This window comes from Palaemon carinicauda, chromosome 45 (assembly GCF_036898095.1).
Source record: "Palaemon carinicauda isolate YSFRI2023 chromosome 45, ASM3689809v2, whole genome shotgun sequence".
Taxonomy (NCBI): domain Eukaryota; kingdom Metazoa; phylum Arthropoda; class Malacostraca; order Decapoda; family Palaemonidae; genus Palaemon; species Palaemon carinicauda.
Genome location: NC_090769.1, coordinates 45,801,539 through 45,821,018, shown reverse-complemented (window position 1 = coordinate 45,821,018; position 19,480 = coordinate 45,801,539). Strand labels below are relative to the sequence as shown.

Sequence of the window (19,480 nt, the reverse complement as noted above, 5' to 3'; positions counted from 1 at the left end):
CGATCGCCCACCTGCGCATGCTGCTCGCCATCGCGCGATCGCCCACCTGCGCATGCTGCTCGCCATCGCGCGATCGCTCACCTGCGCATGCTGCTCGCCATCGCTCACCAACGCGTCGACATGCCACAATGCGCCATCGCTCGCCAACGCGTCGACATGCCACAATGCGCCATCGCCAACCTGCGCGTTAGCGCTCACCAGCTCACCACCGATCGCCTGTTGATCCATATCGCCAGTGGTATTCCTCGCCAACGCGGCAGCGCGTTTCCTCGCCATCGCGCTAACGCTTGCGTTCGCCGCCTCGGACTCGCACTCATTCACCTGCCCACCCTCGCGACCGCTTGCCTGCGCGACCAGTTGCCTGCGCGCCCGCGTGATCATTCGCCTGCGCGCCCACACGCCCATGTGCCTGCACGTCTACGCTCATGTGCTTCTGCGCACATGCTCTCCAATGTTCGCCCGCGCGCGAACCAATGGTATTCCATCGCGCGGACGGACGGTGTTCCGTCGCGCGAACCGACGGTGTTCCGTCGCGCGAACCGACGGTGTTCCGTCGCGCGAACCGACGGTGTTCCGTCGCGCGAACCGACGGTGTTCCGTCGCGCGAACCGACGGTGTTCCGTCGCGCGAACCGACGGTGTTCCGTCGCGCGAACCGACGGTGTTCCGTCGCGCGAACCGACGGTGTTCCGCCGCGCGAACCGACGGTGTTCCGCCGCGCGAACCGACGGTGTTCCGCCGCGCGAACCGACGGTGTTCCGCCGCGCGAACCGACGGTGTTCCGTCGCGCGAACCGACGGTGTTTCTTCGCACGAACGTCGGCTTAATTCTTGCACTATCCATTGCTCGTCTATGGGTTATCGCTCTCCAACCACCAGCTCTCGCCCTTCCTACCACGCTCGCCCTCCTTCTGTTCACCTTCGTTTGCGTTCTTGCGTGACCGCGCATGGGCGCTTCCACGTTCGCCCACGCGCAAATCTTTGAATTACCATCGCGCGAGCTCCAGGGCGATTGCGACCACGATTCATATTGGGGTTTTCGCAGCATGGCCAGCCTGGCGAGTTCTTCTGGAGCATATTTCCAGAACAGGTCCTCACCCCGTAAACGCAGAGCATTGCACTTGCAAGAATAGGAAGAAACTTCAGGGAGGTCTGAGCAACACTCCTCTTTCCAGAACCTGGGTTAGCCCTTCCCCGTCATTCCCTGGAAGGATTTTTGGCGGGGGGCTTTCCGTTCGAGATTTCTCCATCGGCCAAGGGGTGACTGCTTACCCCTTCCTCTGGGGGCTTACCAGGTCCTTTCCCTCCTCGGTTACGACCCGAGGTTTGGTTCAAAGAAGCTACAGGAAGATCATGGGTACCTTCCCTCTCGAGCTCAGGCACCTTGGCCTTTCGTCGTTAAGTATCTAACTTGCGGACAAGCTCGATGTTGTACCATCTGGACGCGCTGACTAAGGGCTTCCTTCGGGTGTCTCTTCTGTGGAGGTCGACGACCTCAGACACCCTTCCATCCTTGAGGAGAGTTTGTTTGTGCCCAAGGACAGAGACTTAGACAGCGGCTGTGCGGAGGAAATCGACTTCCGTTTTCACTCCTCCAAGGCGCTTTCTTCCAGACTCTGCAGGGCTCCAGCGCCCTTTTCTTGCAACCACGTCGGCCTAAGTTATCGGCTATGACAACTGGGACAAGGTGTCCAATTGCAGTTTCCTCCTGTCAGGAACAGATGACACGGGAGGGTCCCCCTGGGGGGCATAGTCCTAAAAGGAGCGGCAGAGTTCACGAACTCTAGGATTGCAGGTTTCTCGCTGGGAGGATGCTTAAGGTTACTCATCCGGATGACAGCTTCCCGATGGCCATTCCCGCACAATCTCTGTGATCAGCCAAGGATATCGCGCCTGCCGTCTCTGTCAGCGAATTTAGTGTCTCTGAACCTCTATGCCATAGCGTCGGCAAGAGTTGCCCGGTTGGGCAGAATGATCCATACCTTAGGCGAAGGTCCTCCATAGAATCATCGACGGCTTCACCCCCGGCCTCTTCAGTCGATCCTTTCTTGTAAGGAAGGATCTGAGAGGGGAGTTCCGTAGTTGACCTCTCAGCCCTGATCAAGTTTGTCGAACAAACTTCAGCCAGCGTAGAACAGCAGAATCGATCAGACTGGTAACGAGGCGACAAGACTCCTTAAACCCTGGATCGGAAGGACGGGTACTTTCAGTTTCCATTCCATCCATCTTCCAGGGAGCTCGTCGAATTCAGCCTAGACTGCAAGTATTCCTGCTTATGATGCAGTGTGGCTATCCTGCCGTGGCATAGCAGGTTTTTTTCACCAGAGAACTCTCCCTGCTTTCCTCATGGCCGCTCAGGTGCAGGCTTCCGCTTCCTCTGCTTTTTGGAGGGCTGGTCAACTCCGGTAGGCTCGGGTTCGACCTTCTTCAGCGCCGGGACAAGCTTCCGGATGCTTACCATGAGTGTGGGTTCATGGTATTTTGCTTTGAGCCTTCTCTTCTTCTGCCTCAACATCTGGAGTATCTGGCCATGATATTGAGTCAACGGCCTTACCACGTTGGAAACTCCGCTTCTCGTCCGTCCAGTGAGGTTAAGCAACGTCGGTTCTGGTCGGTACTTGGATGGGTGACCACCTGGGGATGCCAGATTCTGTTGCCACATCCTCCGAGCCTTCCTTTCAGTTGACTGTGGCAAGACTGAAGAGAGTCGCAGTACCTGTTCTCAGTCAAGCAGAGCTTTCAGCCTTACCTTTGAACGTTTCCTAGTTCTCCTTTCCTCATTGACCCGTCTATAGTCCGAACGGTCGCCTCAGGATAAGTTCCATGTGGGGGGGTCCAAGTTCCGGTGGTTTCAGGCAACGTTCAACCGGACTTCCTGGCCCCTATGGGACCAGCGGAACTATTAGACCAGCAATGGGTGTTGACCTATGGAACCTCTTGATGGTAGTGGATATTCTCGTCCTTTCCCCACATTCTTGATGCTGTTCTCGGACTTGTCAAAGGAAAGGGGGGGGGGGGGGGGTGGCATGTTCCGGTCCAGGCCTATGGTCAGCACCTGAAGGATACCTCTCCATCATTCAGGCAGGCCTAGGGGCCGTAGTCTGGCCCCTCTACAGATCCTACAGCTCCTTTCGAGTTGCCCCGTGCGCGTCGACTTCATGATTCTGGCGTGTTCTAACCAGCTTGGGACGCATTTTCACACCTTCACATTTTGCAGTAGAGATACCGGGATGATTGAGATTATCTCAATACCAACATCGGCTCTCTCATTCCAGGCAGAGGAATGTTCTCTCCGACTATCCGAGCAGAGCCTCGTAGAGAGAGTGTACCTGGGGGTCTTTGACCTTGAGTAACCAGCAAGTCCTGGTCTGGGGGACCTGATCGCGACAGCTTGGAACCTCAAGCTTCCGCTGTCCTTCCCCCCAGTCTCAGACCCCGAGACTCTGGCAAGATGCATTCCGGTGATGGTGGGACAACTTCGACGCCTGCGTCTTCCCTCCTTTTTGTCTGTGGACAATGGGTCTCAACAAGACCAGGTTGTCTGTCAACCTTTCAATGGGGGAGCTCCACTGGGACTATGCGCAGAACGGTTTCTGGACCCTCTGCTTCCCCTGACGGAACTCCCGGGAGAGCTTCTCCCACGGCGCAGACTACTCAAACAACCACACTGCGACATCTCTCCCGAACCGGGGCGTCGCTTCGGCTTCATGTCTGGAGACACTACGCCTCCTCCTCAAGAAGAGACAACCCGCTACAGTCACTGGGGGGAGGTCGCGTCATCTGCGATAGTCATCCGCAGGGGTCTTCCAGGCAAAGTGAAGAGTCTTCGGTGGTTGGTGCCGTGGGAGATATACCTCTTCCCTTGAGGCCTCTTCTCCAGCAATAACGGTCTTATTTGCCTTTCGGCGGGAGGAAACTCCTTTCCGCTCTCGGCAATGAAGCCTGTCGCTCAGCCTTTCCCTGACCTTCAGGCTGAAAGGAATAACTTTTTCCTGCCCGCTGGATCTTTCCTCGCTCATGCGAAGCTACGATCGTCCCTGCCCTAGTCGGAGGAAGACCTCCAACTTGGAGCATGGCTCGGACTTTTAGTCCCTTAAGAGATCTTCTCAAGACCCTTTACGACAGGCCTCGGATTGTATTCCGCCTTGGGTCTCCTGCTCACTCTGGCCACGGCCAGTGTGTAATCAATCTTCTTGGTCTCGTACGACTCCGCCTTTTCTAAGGAAGAGGGGAAGGCAACATTCAGGTTCGCTCCTGAGTTGTTGGCTAGACTCAGAATCTGGGGGTCCCGGCCCTTCGGTCCAATTCCTTCAAGATTTCGAGTCTCCATTCTGTATCTGATGTCCCAAGACCTTCTCTTTCTTGCCAGTAAAGGAATCAAGAGGTTAGCTTTGGGAACAGCTGCAGTTTGTCCTCAGTTGCAGCCGATTTGGGAGCACAAGGATGACACGGGGGAGAGTCACCAGTATACCTCTTCAGCCCGGACTCAAGGACATTCATCTCGACCTGTCTCCAGACCCTCCCCCGTCACGTCGCCCTACAGCACGATGTTGGATACATCGCAACGTCCCTCGCCTTCGAGTAATACTACTCTGTGACGCAGGTGCTACAAGCTGGAGTCATGAAGCGTCTAATGACCTTCGCAGCCCGCTTCCTGCAGGGCAGGACCCACAGGAGTCTCGATATGTTTTCTATTGCTCTGTGGTGGCTACACAACAGTTGGTCTAACCTCAGGCTCCTTTTTGGACAGGTAGCAGAAGGTTGAGGGCATTGTTATCAGGTTTTAGTCTGCATGAACGAAAGAAGTATGTCTGGCCCTTTTATTTCTTTCTTCATCATCCCCTCTATGGGGAAGCAGGATCCTGGTCTCTGCATAGCTTACCTCGAACCTCTGCAGGTAAACCATGCTTCCTTGTGTTCCGAGTATTGAGTCAATATTGTCGCGTCCCCCATACCCTGACGAGGTGGTATTGGGAACGTCCTAACCCAGAGTTCCTTCTGGAACTCCAGGTCAACTGCCTAGGACGGGTCACAAGCTTATGTAGGCCACACGGTTCCTTGCGGAGCAAGGAACTTGTGAGGTGCAGGGACTCCTTTTCTCGAGTGCGACTCACTCGGATTCTGAGTCCCCGGGTAAAGCCAAAGCCAGTATGGCTGGGGACTTTCCACCCTACCTAATGGGTAAGTCACCCAATGTAAATAGCGTGGTTTGTATTTCGGTTACGGAACAAATGACAAATTCGAAGATAATTTGTATTTTTCCTAACCACACAAACCTTAGCTATTTACACATATTTGCCCGCCAGCCCTGTCCCCCAAGACAAGTCCTACCTCTAAGTGAAAGTGAGCATTCATCTGTGTGTGAGGGGGGTGGAGGGGTAGCTAGCTACCACTCCCCTACCCCCCCGCTAACTAGCGCGGGGGTAATACATCCTCGTTAAATTCTAATGGCTCGCCATTTCAGCTGTGCTAAAAGGTAAACCCAATGTAAATAGCCAAGGTTTGTATGGTTAGGAAAAATACAAATTATCTTCGAATTTGTCATGTTTGAACGACACTTCGGGTGTCGAGACAGAAATTTGGTTGAATTTTACTTCGGATGTTGGAAAATTCGTATGTTAGGACATTCGTATGTAGAGGTCCCACTATACATACATTACAATACTGTACATATACAAAATAGACATTACCATATGTACTGTACTATTATAGTTACCCTTGTTATAAACTACAGCTACATTTTCTATTGTCTTAACCCATTCTTAGAAAAGAATGAGGATCCACAGAATAGATGGTCCCCGTGGAAGTTTGTCCCACTTCCACAGGATCTATCTCTGTGCCCAGTTAACACTCTGGAAGACTATTTAAATAGAACTTCTTAAAAGTCTTCAGGACCTTTGTTTATTAGAGAGGATGGAGGAACCATTTCCCTGAAAGGAATCAGACAATAGATTCTTTATTTTATTAAACGAACCAAACCGGAATCTGTCCCACATGCCCAAGATATCCGAGCTGTAGCAACATTAGTCAATTATTTTCGTCACATGAATTATGAAGAATTAAAAAGATATAGTGGTTCCTCCAGATTTAACAAAACCATTATAACAGGGTCCTATCTTCATATATATTTTTCCCTCTTAGTGCCTTGTCTTGTAATAAGGAGCAGGGCGACACCTGCCTTGTCTATTCCCCCTACCTTAACATTGACCTTTATTTAGGTTGTAATTAAGAGATTGGTATATTAAGGATTATTAGTAAAACACTCTTAATTAAATTGCTCCATTTTTAATTCAGTTCCTTAACTTTTTGTGTATTTCCAATCTTATGGGACCAATTCTCTCTTACTATTTAACGGAGTGACACAGGTTGAGCCCAGAAAAGGGATTTTGACGAAGGAAAAATCTATTTCTGGGCGAGGGACCTGGGTCGCCCAGTGAACCCACCCTCCTTTTCCTCACCCTAGGCTGGCCCAAGCTTGGGGTGCTAGTAGGAATGATGGGAGAAGGATGGGTAGTGGTAGTGGTGGTGGTGGGGGGGGGGCAGTAGCCGTAGAGAACGACACCTCGTAGTAACGAGGGATGTTGAGGAGGGAGAAGTCTAATTGTTAAGGGACCTCTGGTAGTGGTTTCACACGCCCCAGTTTTTATACCGACACCCTATAAGGGTGAGCGAGCTGGGTATATTTCTGGCATTCCATGCAACTTTTTTCTCTGGTATATTTAGCAGTGTTTATACCTTAGAAATGGTGCTTTAAGGAGCATTTCACTGGGCGACACAGGTCCCTCGCCCAGAAACAGATTTTTCCTTCGTCAAAATCCCTTTTCTTCAACTTTTTTTATTGGGTAACTATTTTGTTCTCAGCCTGGCTGGCAAATCTCTTTTTAAAATGAAAAATTTTTCGCAAATTGAGTCTTAAAAATATTCGCATCTCGTTTTGCACCATGAAAATTTTGTAAACAGGTTCTTTTGTGAAGAGAGGTATGGCTGTATATAATTTAATGTAGTAAGCAAGACTATTTGTTCCGTCCCGAAATACAAACCACGCTATATAATTAGGGTATTACTTTCGGCGTAGCTGAAATGACGAGCCATTAGATTTTTAACGAGGGTTTACTACCCCCTCGTTAGTTAGCGAGGGGGTAGGGGAGGGGTAGTTAGCTACCCCTCCCCCCCTCACACACTGGTGAGTAGCTTACTTTGCTTTTGGCTCGGGTGATGAACAGACGTGTCTGCTCCCACCCTCGCTTAATCACAGCCTTAATCTTTTTTGCTTTTTCTTTGCCGTGTGTGCTTGGAAGTTGGCCTCTTCCATTATGCGGAAGTGCCCCGGATTACCTGACCGCCCTTGTGGTACATATATGTCGGCGGTCGAAACGGACCCTCACACCTTATGTCCGTTCTGAAGGAGCCAACGATGTGATAGAGACAAAGTGTGTAGTGAGTGTAAGGAGTGGTCTACCTCCCAGTGGGAGAGATTTTCCCGGCGCCGGAAGAAGAAGTCCAAAAGGGATCTTTCTCCTTCACGGGTTTCCTTGAAGAAAGAAAATTCCAAGGACTCCTCTTCCGTAGCCCGAACCTCCTCCGAAGTTCCCGCTCGACCGGTCTCTTCCGAGAGGCCGTCGAGTGGTAGCGTAGGCCGTTCTTTTGTTGACCGACCTCGGGGTTCGGGAGAGGGAGTTGCCTCCCATAGTGAGGCAGCTCCTCCTCCTCCCCCGGGGGAGGATTTATCTATTAACACTGTTGCTAATGATGATTTGTTGCAGCTTTGGGCTTCTTTGGGGCTTAAGAGCTCGCCCTCCAGGGAAGCCCTGTTTGACATAATCAAGTTGGGGGCTGCTGTCAAACAGTCGCCGGCGGTAGCAGAGGTTGACCCTCTGTCTATCGTTGACGTTGTTGTGGCAGGGGCCTCCGACGAGTTAGGTCAAACCCCTGCCTTGGTTCCCGATGCAGCTGAAGGCTTAGTTTCTCCCTCCGAACATCCTTCGAGGGAGGAGCTAAGTCCAACGGTCTCTCCTGCAGGTGATTCTCCCCCTCGGGGGAGTTCACTGATAGAGACTCCTCTTCGGAGGACTGACGATGGTCTGCCTGCCGCCCCCAGAGGACGTATCCGTTGGAAGGCTCGCCCTCCTCTTCGCCGTAGAGGCCTTCCTTCTCACAAGGGAGTTAGGAGGCGCCTCTTCGGCTCTTCTCTGTCGCAGTCCCCCGCAGAGGATCCTCCTCGCTGTGCACCGACCTACCGTTGCAGTTGTATCCTTGGACCTCTCTGCTGATCGTTCTCCTTCGCCTGCCAGACCTTCGGGCCTGCCACCTCCGTTCCTGGCTGCTGACGCGCTTTTGGCACCCACGCATCCCTTTATCCAATGGGCACCGGTCCCTTCTGGGAAAAATGAGCTTTCTCACAATGTGAGCAAGTCCCTTAAGCGCCAGGTATCCCCTGCGCTCCAACGTTCTCCTGCGCGCAAGCGCTCGCCTGTGGTGAAGTCCTCTCTGCTCAGAACTTCATCCTCGGAGACAATGCCCCAGAGACCTTCTGCAGCTGAAACTACTCGCCATCGCTCTCCAGCTCGCCAGCGCTCTCCTGCTCGCCAGCGCTCTCCTGCTCGCCAGCGCTCTCCTGTTTGCCAGCGATCTTCTCCTCGCCAGCGTACAACTGCGCGCCCCACGCGCCCACGATCTCCTGCTCGCCAGCGCTCTTCACCTGCCCGCCAGCGTTCGCTTGCACGCCATCATTCGCCTGCACGCCATCATTCGCCTGCACGCCATCATTCGCCTGCGTGCCCACGATCTCCGGATCTGGGCGCAAGAAGGAAGAACCGAGTTTCTCCTTCTCTTCAGTGTTCGCCTAAGCGCCATAGGACCCCGCCAGCTTGTCAGCCATCGCCTACGCACCATCGCGCGCAGACACCAGTTCCTGCTGTGCGCCCTCCTGCACACCCAAGCGCTGGGGGTAACACCCCTGCGCGTGGGCGTTCGCCGAGAGCTCGCCGAGATCCTGCGCGCCCACGCGCTCGCGAACAATCTCCATCGCGCATGCAAACGCTTGCACTCCCGCCTGCGCTTCCTGCTTCTCCAGATCGCGCAACTGCGCGCCATCGATCTCCTGAGCGCCCGCGCCCTCCATCGCCTGCGTACCATCGCTCGCCAGCGCGCCCTCTTGCCATCTCTGAGATCTCCTATGCGCGCGCGCACCCTCACCTGTGCGCAGACGCTCACCTACACGCCTACGCGCCATCGCTCGCCTGCGCGCCATCGCTCGCCTGCGTGCCATCGCTCGCCTGCGCGCCATCGCTCGCCTGCGCGCCATCGCTCGCCTGCACGCCATCGCTCGCGCCCTCGCCCTCGCCATCATCCTCGCGCACGCACGACCGATTGCCTGAGCGCGATCCTAGTAGGGTACTATCGCGCGATCCCCAACGCGTTTTCCATCGGGAGGCACAACGCGAGCTACCGCGCGAGCCACCGTGCGAGCCTACAGGAACGAGAGCAGCTAGGTCATCCTGACGTTCCCTCCCCCGCAAGCGCAGACTAGCGCGCTCGCAGGAGGGAAGGAAATCACCAGATGGGTCCAGGAACCATCCTTCCTCTTCTTCCCTTTCCTTCCAGGCAGGTCCAGCAGTCGTGTCTACTCCAAAGGATCACCCAATCCCCTTCCCTTCAGAGGGAGTCTCTGATAGTGCTGCTGTCAGTAAGCAGCCATGGTTTGGATCCCTCATCAGAGCTGTCGTGTAGGTTGTCAAACCTGCCTTCGCTGAAATGGGTCTCAAAACTATGGCGGCTCCGACCCCACTGAAGAGAAAGAGAGGAGTAGAAACCGTGGTAACTTCTCCGAGGGACAAGCTGGCTCCTCGGACATCCTTGAGGAAGGCTCCCTCTCCCACCCAGACGTTTTCTCCCTCTCCCACCCAGACGTTTTCTCCCTCTCCCACCCAGACGTTTTCTCCCTCTCCCGTAGACGAGCATTTTCCGTCCTCAGGGGAGTCTTACGAGGTGAGTCGTTCTCCCATCGCAACAATGGGAGAAACCCCACCTCGTGCTGGAGAATCGTCCCAGGTTGGAGCAGAGAAGAGCCCTCAGACATCGTTGTTGGAGTTCTGTATTCCTCCCAGGAGGGAACCCAAGGATTCCAAGACAGTCCCCAAGTCATCCTCAAGGATCCGTCCAGAACCTACAAGACCCGCGGAGAACGTCCCATGCCCCCCCAAGAAGAGCCTTTGGGGACGGGAGACTTTGCTGCCAGTTCTCCAGGAGGGGAGCCACAAGAGTAAGAGCATGCCTTCTGGCAAGTCCTGACCCTGATGAGGCATCTCAACAGGATTCCCGATCCTGAGATTCCTCCTCGCGAGGGCAAGGACACGGTCCTGGACCGAGTCTTTGGCACTCAGAAATCCGCTAAGGCCAGTGCAGCTTTGCCCTGGTCCCAAGGGGTGAAGAGTGAGTGCCAGGGATAAGGTCGAGGGCCAGCTCTCCGAGCTCGCCTCCTCCAGCCGTGCCGCCTCCTCGCGTCCAACAGAGGAGGTACTTCGAGATCACGGAGGAGGCTTGTTTAGCTCTTCCCCTGCACCACTCTGTGGAAGAGCTTACCAAGGGAGTCCCTCTTGAGAGACTCTCTAGCCGGCAAGTGACTCTCTCAGCGACAGAGATCATAAGCCAGGAGAAGGTCGCGAAGTGTGCCATGCAGGCTTCTTTGTGGCTTGACATCTGGCTGGGATCTCTTGGCATCCTGTTGCGATCCGAAGATTTATCTAAGGAGAGCACCAGGAAGGCCCTGGAGACCTTCCTCCTCTAGGGCACCCGCACCATTGAGTTTCTGGACCACCAAGTCTCGAACTTGTGGGCCAACTCAATCCTGAAACGTCGTGATGTGGTGGCTGAGAGGTTCCGCGCGAAGGTCTCAGCCGTCGAGGTCAGTAGGCTCAGACATTCTTCCCTTCTAGGGAAGAATCTGTTCGAGCCTAAAGACTTGGAACAGGCAGCTGAGAAGTGTAGGAAGTCCAACCAGGACTCCCTCCTTCATAGAACTCTTACATCAATGCCCTATAAACCTCCTGCACCTCAACAACCTCGCCCGTCCAAGGCGACGAAACCGGCAGTGGCAGCGAAGGCAACAGTGTCGAAGCCCTTTTCTTGTCAAAGACAAGAAAGGCAAAAAGTCTTCCAGGGGAGGAAGGAATCCTAGAGGGAGTGGCCGAGGCCGCAAACGCTAGGATTGGCAGTCCCCCTGCATGTCCACCAGTGGGGGGATGCCTTTAAAGTTGCGCAGACAGGTGGCAGCAACTCGGGGCCGATTCCTGGATGATTTCTGTAATCAGTCAGGGATATCGCGTCCCGTTCATAACAACTCTACCTCCCCTGACAGCGGATCCAGTGTCGTTGAGCTCCTTTGGGATCGGCAAGGGGCCAAGCCCTACGGGCAGAAGTCAAGACCATGTTAAAGAAGGGCGCTCTCCAGGAGGTCGTCGACGGTTCCCCAGGCTTCTTCAGTTGACTCTTTCTTGTAAAGAAGTCGTCTGGAGGCTGGAGACCAGTCATCGACCTCTCAGCCCTGAACAGGTTTGTCAAACAAACCCCGTTCAGCATGGAGACGGCGGACACGGTCACACTTGCAGTGAGACCACAAGACTTCATGTGTACACTGGACCTGAAGGACGCGTACTTTCAGATCCCAGTCCATCCGTCTTCAAGGAAGTACTTAAGATTCAGCCTAGACAACAAGATCTACCAGTTCAAGGTGCTGTGTTTCGGTCTCTTCACAGCACCTCAGGTTTTCACCAGGGTGTTCACACTGATTTCTTCGTGGGCACATAGGATCGGCATCCGTCTCCTCCGCTATCTGGACGACCGGCTGATCCTGGCAGACTCGGAGTCGACTCTTCTTCGTCACCGAGACAAGCTTCTGGGACTTTGCCAAGATCTAGGGATCAGGGTAAATCTCAAGAAGTCCTCCCTGTTTCCAACTCAGCGACTGGTATATCTAGGCATGATCTTGGACACCAATCTCCACAAAGCATTCCCATCAGACGACAGGATAGCAAGGCTGAGGAGGGTCGCACATCCTTTCCTCAGACGAGAAGAACTCCCAGCCCAATCGTGGTTACGTCTCCTCAGTCACCTTTCTTCTCTGGCCCGTCTAGTTCCAAATGGTTGCCTCAAGATGAGATCTCTGCAATGGCGACTCAAGTCCCGGTGGAATCAAGGATACGATTCCCCGGACATCTTGGTCCCTATGGGTCCTGCGGAACGGACGGATCTTCAGTGGTGGTTGACAGAGGAAAACTTACAAAACGGAGTGGATCTTCTCGTCCTTCCCCCGGATTTTATGCTGTTTTCCGATGCCTCAAAAAAAGGGCGGGGGGCCCACGTTCTGAACCACAGGACCTCAGGCCTATGGTCAGAATTAGAAAAGTGCCTCCACATAAACCTGCTAGAAATGAAGGCATGAAGGCCGTGTAACTGGCTCTTCAGCAGTTCTAACAATACCTGGCGGGTCACTCCGTGGTGGTGATGAGCGACAACACCATGGTAGTGGCTTACATCAACAAGCAGGGAGGTACCTTTTCACAGCAGCTATCCCATCTTGCAGTAGAGATACTGAGATCGACCGAAGTCCACTCGATTCCATTATCAGCTCGCTTCATTCCAGGCAAGAGGAATGTGCTTGCCGACAGTCTGAGCAGGGCATCCCAGATAGTGAGTACCGAGTGGTCTTTGGATTATCTAGTAGCCAACAAAGTCCTGACTTTGTGGGGTTCCCCGACGGTGGATCTGTTCGCGACAGCCTTGAATTTCAAACTCCCGCTGTACTGTTCCCCAGTCCTGGACCCCAAGGCTCTCTGGCAAGATGCCTTTCAACAACGGTGGGAAAATATCGACGTCTACGCCTTTCCCCCGTTCTGTCTGATGAGAAGGGTACTCAACAAGACCAGAATATCGGTCAACCTTTCGATGACCTTAATAGCTCCGCTATGGCATCACGCAGAGTGGTTTCCGGACCTTCTGCAGCTCCTGACGGAACTCCCGAGTGAACTTCCTCCTCGACACGAGCTTCTCAGACAACCACATGCCAACATCTTCCACGAAGCTGTAGCATCGCTACAACTACACGCCTGGAGACTATCCAGCATCTCCTCACAGAGAGAGGCTTTTCGCAACAAGTTGCTGAAAGGATGTTTCGACACCTGCGAAAGTCATCCGCAGGGGTCTACCAGGAGCGTCTTCTGTGGTTGGTGTCGTGGAAGGGGTATCTCTCCACTCGATGCCACTCTTCTAGCAATAGCGGAGTTTCTTGTGTATTTGCGGGAAGAAATCCGTTTTTCAGTCTCGGCAGTGAAAGGCTATCCCTCAGTCTTAAGTCTTGCCTTCAGACTCAAAGGAATGGCCATTTCCTCTTCGCTGGAACTTTCTCTACTCATATGAAGTTATGAACTTACCTGCCCCCAGTCGGAAGTGAGACCTCCTCCATGGAACGTAGTTCGAGTCCTCAGGTCTCTTAAGAGACCTCCTTTCGAACCATTATGCCAGGCTTCTGATCGCCACCTGACTTGGAAGACGGTGTTCCTGCTTGCTCTGGCCTCGGTCATGCGAGTCAGCGAACTTCATGGTCTCTCTTATGACATCGCCCATTCTAGGGAATGGAGGGAGGTAACGTTCAGATTCGTCCCTGAGTTTGTAGCTAAGACTCAGAATCCAGGAGTACTTGACCTCCGGTTCGACTCCTTCCGGATTTCGAGTCTCCTTTCTGTAACAGATGACCCAGACCATCTCCTTCTGTGCCCAGTAAGGAGTGTAAAGCTCTATCTTAAGAGAACAGCTGCAATTCGTCCTCGGGTGCAAGCATTGTTCGTGAGCACAGGAAGGACGAAGAGGAGGGTCACTAAAAATACAATCTCAGCTTGGATTCGCAGGGTTATCTACCATTCCCTGAATCATGACCCTCTTCCGTCACGTCGCCCTAGGGCACATGATGTCAGGGGCATTGCTACGTCCCTGGCATTCAAGAGAAATTACTCAGTGACGCAGGTTCTACAAGCAGGGGTTTGGAAGCGTCAAACTAACCTTCACAGCCCATTACCTGCAAGACGTGACCCACAGGAGGCTCGATACGTTCTCTATCGGCCCCGTGGTAGCTGCACAATAGCTGGTTTAAACCTCAGGCTCCTAAATGGACAAGTATTAGAAGGTTGAGGGCATTGTTACCCGGTTTTAGTCTGCATGAATGAAAAGGTATGCCTGGCCCTTATTCTTTTCTTCATTCTCCCCTCTCTTGGGGAAAGCAGCATCCTGGGTTCTCTGCACAGCTGACCTCAAACCACTGCAGGTAAACCATGTTTCCTTGTGTTCCTAGTATTAAGTTAATACTGTCACGTCCCCATACCCTTACGAGGTGGTATTGAGATCGTCCTAACCTAAATTTCCATCTAAAGGACTCCAGGTCAACTTCCTAGGACGAGTCACACTTCACTCCTTCACACAGTAGCTTACGTAGACCGCGGTCCTTGCAGAGCAAGGCACTTGCGAGGTGCAGGGACTCCTCATCTTGAGTTCTAACACACTCAGATACTGAGTCCCCGGGCAAAAGCCAAAGCCAGTACGGCTGGGACTTCCCACCCTACCTAAGGATTAAGTCACCCTAATTAAATAGCGTGGTTTGTATTTTGGTTACTGAACAAATAACAAATTCGTAGATAATTTGTATTTTTCCTAACCATACAAACCTTAGCTATTTAATCAGTCCTACCTCTAAGCAAAGTGAGCTACTCACCGGTGTGTGGGGGGGAAGGGTAGCTAGCTACCCCTACCCTATCCCCTCGCTAACTAGTGGGGGGGTAGTAAACCCTCGTTAAAAATCTAGTTAGCGAGGGGGTAGTAAACCCTCGTTAAAAATCTAATGGCTTGTCATTTCAGCTACGCCGAAAGTAATACCCCAATTAAATAGCTAAGGTTTGTATGGTTAGGAAAAATACAAATTATCTACGAATTTGTCATATTCGCATTATGAAATGGAAGTTTTCCAACGAGTCCAGTAAGAAAGACCTGGTCCCCATCGCCGAGCCCGTGTCCAACTAAAACTTACCACTCCCTAAGCTAGACTAGCCGGGACTGACACGCACAAAACTTAAACCATATTAATGCATGGTAAATGTATTCACAAAACAGAGCCCAAGGCATCGTAATGCTAAAATAAGGCTAGCAAATGTGATACTAGCAAAATAAGACTAAGTGAACACGAAATAAAAGGGTGGCTGGGTAAGCGACATGGCACCCAATTGCTAGCTGGACTCGGAGCGTGCCCTCATCGCCTAAAAAAGTTAAATAACCAATCCCCGAGGGGATCGAAAACAGCTACAGCTAACTCAAACTGTAGAAGAATAGGGTACTCAACTTAGACGACGAAGAGGAACGCATCATGCGAGGAATTACTCCAAGAAAGCTGAAAAAGGCGCATTCGAAAAACTACGTACAAAGTATGAACTCTGTGAACAAAGGAATGGCTCTATCAGGGACGAACAGTACTATGAGGGGAGAGGATATGTATTGGCTCCGCACCTATCCTTCTCCTTAGATTCCTAGACTGGGTTAAGTCTGTTAGGGGTGCAGATATCTATGGTTATCTACGGATACGTCCCTGATTATACACGATATCTTAGGATAGTAGTTCCGGGGTTTAGAACCCCGTGATACCTGATGGTAATTCTCTTGTAATTTCACTCGCAGAAATATTATACCGTAGGAAGCTGCCGGAGGGACCTTCCATCAGGACGACATGGCTATCTCATCCAAAAATAGATTTTTCCTACGTCAAAATCCGTTTTAATGCATTAAGCAAGACTATATTTGCATCATAAAACAAAAGTTTTAAATACGTAACTTTCCTGGTAGTTACGTGTATATATAGCTTAAATCCCGCGTTTCGACACGGCACGACAGAAAATTCAAATTCGCGGCGACCGCCGCCATGACAGTAGGTGGTCATACATAAGCGCCATCTCTCATAGGTTATCAGAACCATTCCCAACGTTCTTCAGAAATTCTCTGTCGTTGATTGAGTCAACACCTCGGAAACTCTTTCGCTGCTAATCACTTTATTCTACAATTTAGTGAAGTACCTTTTGTTTGATTATTGTTAACGACTTTCGCTGCTTGTTTTTGGATATTCTCTTGACTTTTCACTATTGATTTAATAGACTCTGTTGGTTTTTGACCTGGAGTGTTTTTTCTGTTTACAAAATGGCTGACTCTATAAGAAAGTGTGTTAGAGGATGCAAGACACGTATGCCTAAGGCCGCTATTGATCCACATTCAGTATGAAGTGGTTGCAGAGGTCAGGTTTGTATGTATAGTAACAGATGTAATGAATGCAAGTCTATCTGATTCGGAGTGGAATGTATTTGATCGCTATATTAAGCAACTGGAAAAAGATAGAATTAGAAGGTCTAGATCAACTAGTATGCTTTCTAATAGATCTTCTGATGGTGATATTCCTTCCAATGTTCATTTTAATATTCCTATTCCTATTGCAGTAGTCCCAGACCCCAATATGGTGTCGGAGGTAAGTGAACCTTCCTTAAAGGATGTGATGGCTGCTATTTCAGCCTTAGGCACTCAGGTTCATTCCCTAACTATGGAAAAAGAAGTTATGTGGGGTGCAGTGCGTGGTTTGCAAAGCAAAATAGTGAATGTGAAGTGGAGGGTGCGTCCGTTCGTGTCCGTCATAATCCCAGCCTGGGACCTCTAACATGCTCCCCAACCCCTGCGAGAAGGAATGTCGAAAGGCCAAAGGATACGTCAGACCTTGATCAGCAAACGGACGTCCCCTCGAGCGATCATGTTGACGATCCCCAGATCGCTCCCCCTCGCCACAGAAAAGGCGAGGTTAAAATGTCTGCGTCTTCGTCGTATGACGCAAAGCCGCGACATGGTTGGCGCCAAGACCACTCAAGAGACGTAGGTCTCCATATAAACCATCCTGCAGTGACTGGTGTTTGCCGGAGGTTTTCCATTCGGATGAAGACGACGTGTCAGCACCGAAACAATCTCGTAAGACGCATAGTTTGCCGGAGGAGGAAGGTGCTCAGTTTACATCAGTACACGCTCCTTCCCTTCCCCAGATTGGAAAATGTCACAAGGACTTTCCCCTGGTGACCACCCTATTACTGTTGATGATCCCTCACAACGATCGCGCACACGGCGCGCTGGAAGTATCGCAAATACTTTCCCCTGGTGGTCGCCTGACTAAAGTTGACGATACCTTGTAGCGATCAGTACATTGTTCAGTTAGCACACACGGCGCTCATCATGTATCTGATTTGTCTGAGTTAAAGAGGTCGATTTCGTCTCTGTTTGACGCTTATGATTCTCGGGCAGAAAAATCGCGTCTAAGAGAATCTAAGGACAGCAATAGACCAAGAAAGGGGTCTTCCGATGTTATCGGACAGCGTATTTCTCCGATACTCAGCAAGGCTCCCTTGCAGCGATCAGATCGCGTTGCGGCAAGTGACAAGATGGACGCATGCGGCAGTCAGGTCTCTCCCTCACGGCATTCTGGACGCAGACATCAGTCTGGACTTATGCTGGACGCATATAGTCAAGATTTGTCCACCCAACAAGATAGACAAGCAGTTGTCTCACCTTCGCGGTCTGCGGAACGCACGACTATCGCTCACGCGGAACGCATGCTACACGCTGATAGCTCACAGCAATCTGGACGCATGCAGCAGTCTGGAAGCTCACGGCAACCTGGACGCATGCGGCAGTCTGGACATATGCTGGGCGCATGCAGTCAGGTTTTGTCCCCACGTCATAATAGACAAGCAGTTGCCTCTTTGTGACTGACTGAACGCGATACTAACGCTTCCTCACGGCTCGCGGCAAATTCACGGCATTCGGTACGCATGCAGCAGACTGTTACCTCTCATGTAAACATACAGCAGTCTCAATCTCTTAAGCTAGAAGCACTGGAACCTGTCTCTCCCGCAAGGCCTTCAGTACATAAACGTGATGCTTCTTCACAACTGGATGATATCCTTCACGATATTCTTTCAGGACAAGGTGAATTATTTTTGGAAGACAATAACCGACAGGATGAGGTGGTTTTGTCTCCTAACCATTCGAATCAGGAAATCGATGTTCCCTTAGCCAAATTAGGAGACGAATCTCAGGATTCGCTACAGGCAGCTGATTTTTAAAAACTTCTGACAGATTTATCATCTCTGTATCCAGAAGATTTTACGAAACCTATGCCTCAAAGCCCACCCTCTCAATTTTTGAAGGGCAGACCCCAAAAACATCCTCCTTTAAGAAGATGGTTCTGGCACTATCAGTTAAGAGAGCATTTTTTACTCTCAACCAATGGACAGCCAAAAGAAAGGATCTAGGCAAGGCCTCTTTTTCCTTTCCTCCAACTCAACTGGCCTCCAGATCTAGTGTGTGGTATTCGACTGGGGAAGTTCTCAGTTTGGGAGTTCCTGCCTCTTCCCAAGGAGACTTCTCCAGACTCATTGACTCCTCGCGCAGGTCAGCCACGAGTAAGTAAAAAATTATGTGGTCTAATTCTGAAATGGACCATCTGCTGAAGGGGATATTTAGGTCAATAGAAGTCTTCAGCTTTATGGACTGGATTCTAGGAGCTGTCGCAGAGGCCACAGACCCTAAGAACGAAGCTCAAATGCATCTGATAGCCTGTCTGGATAAGGCCGTTAGGGATAGTTCCATTGAACTCTCCGCCCTTTTCACGGCAGGAATCCTTAAGAAGAGGGCCACACTTTGTTCCTTCGTATCTTCAGGTTTGTCCTCTGTTCAGAAATCTGAACTGTTATTTGCTCCGTTGGGCAATCATCTTTTCCCTCCGGACTTAGTGAAGGATTTGTCTGCGACTCTGTCACAACAAGTTACTCAGGATCTGATCTCTAGGACTGCTAGAAAAGTTCTTCCAGTTAGTTTTTCAACAAGGAAACAAAAGGAGGCTCCTCCCACTCGTCAGCCCTTTCGTGGGAGAGCCCCTTCGAGGGGACCTCAAAGAATTGCTGCCGGAGGTCAAGCTCGCAGATTCCCAAAAAAGGCAGAACAAATCAAGAAAGTGAGACATGCTCTCTCCAGACACTAGTGGGAGCCAGGCTTTCACACTTTTGGCGAAATTGAAGCCAAAGGGGGACGGACTCCTGGACGATCAATGTCCTCAAGGAGGGATACAAGATCCCCTTCCTGAAAATGCCTCCCATTTCGTCAATTCCCTTAGAGTTATCAAAGACCCACTCAGGGAACAAGGCAGCAGCACTTCAAGAGCAAGTGAACCTTATGCTGTCAAAATCAGCCATAGAAGTGGTAGAGGACACCTCTTCGGAGGGGTTTTACAACAGGCTTTTCTTAGTTCCGAAAAGCTCCGGGGGATGGAGACCTGTTCTGGACGTCAGTCCATTGAACAGGTTCATCAGCAAAGTAAAGTTTGCCATGGAAACTTCAGCGTCAGTCCTTGCATGCACCAGACAG

At 51.5% G+C, this 19,480-nt stretch overlaps 1 protein-coding gene and 1 pseudogene across 2 annotated transcripts in view; both read left to right on the top strand.

The window, feature by feature from the left end:
* Mau2 (Mau2 sister chromatid cohesion factor) overlaps positions 1 to 19,480 on the top strand; it is a 700,592-nt gene that overhangs the window by 144,046 nt on the left and 537,066 nt on the right. The window lies entirely within an intron of this gene.
* On the top strand, positions 2,539 to 2,657 carry LOC137635030 (5S ribosomal RNA; annotated as a pseudogene).